The following is a 1,321-nucleotide window of genomic DNA, read 5'->3' on the forward strand; positions in this document are numbered from 1 at the left end:
AATGAAATAGTTAAAAGCTAGGTAACAACAGGCGGTCTTATCGCTAACAAGCGATCTCTTCCAGACAACCTTTGGGTAGCAGGAAACTAAGAACTTATCATTTAGCGGGTAGTGTCGCGACGATCGATCCGATCGAGTCAAGACGGATCAGATCGTGTCGCGAAGGTTAACCTTTTGGACGCCAATGACCGACATATGCGCACCGTAGGTTTAACGCCAAAGACCGATTAATCGGTCATAGACCACAGAGCAGAGCAACATAAGACTATATAGTTGGTCAAGCAAATCTTGTCAGTAAATAAGATCAAAAAAACCGGCCAAGTGCGAGTCGGACTCGCCCACCGAGGGTTCCGTACTGTTTAGTATTTGTTGTTATAGCGGCAACAGAAATACATCATCTGTGAAAATTTCAACTGTCTAGATATCACGGTTCATGAGATACAGCCTGGTGACAGACAGACAGACGGACAGCGGTAATAGGGTCCCGTTTTTTACCCTTTGGGTACGGAACCCTAAAAAACTATACTCATACTACTAGGAGTATAGTTTTTTATGTTCTTATTTACTGGCAATTTGGTTTGACCAACTATATCTTTCTCTATCAAAAGGGCCCTACACACTCATGCGCGAACCACGGCGCGAGCCGCGAACGCGAGTGTGGAGTCTAGTTCGCTAATCAGCGAAATCGACTCCACACTCGCGTTCGAGGCTTCGCGCCGCATAGTCTGGAGCTCAGAATTGGAGCGGGCTAGTGTCAGGCCTTTGTTCAGAATCAGAATCAGAATCAGAATCATCGCATTTATTCGTGATAAACTATGACATACAAAAGTATAAAAGAACAAAGAAATATAAACATAAAAATAAATAGTTTACCACGAAATGGTCCCGCCTCAGCATAATGCTAACCCAAAAGTCAGCGCTGATCTTCCGGCGAAACCATTTTTGATATGTTCAAACTATATCAAAAACTTTTTTTAAATCCAAGTGCTATTATTATCTATAGCCGGTCAAACAACTTTAGAGTAGAAAAAGGCGCGAAATTCAAATTTCCTATGGGACGATAACCCTTCCCGCCTACATTTTTTTTAATTTGCCGCTTTTTTCTACTGACGGAAATGCTTGACAGACTATATTAATCTAACGTGCAATAACAAGCAAAAGAAAACGCCTGATCAAAAATTATTACTCCAATTTCATTAGCGCAGTCAAAAATGGTGCCCCAAACATCTTTATAATTTTGACACTCATGACATGACAGTGACACTAAGCGCCCGTTCGACTGTCACGCATGGTCACTTCACTTGCCCGAGGCCAAAGAGCA

The sequence above is a fragment of the Cydia strobilella genome, chromosome 12 (genome assembly GCF_947568885.1).
Source record: "Cydia strobilella chromosome 12, ilCydStro3.1, whole genome shotgun sequence".
NCBI lineage: Eukaryota > Metazoa > Arthropoda > Insecta > Lepidoptera > Tortricidae > Cydia > Cydia strobilella.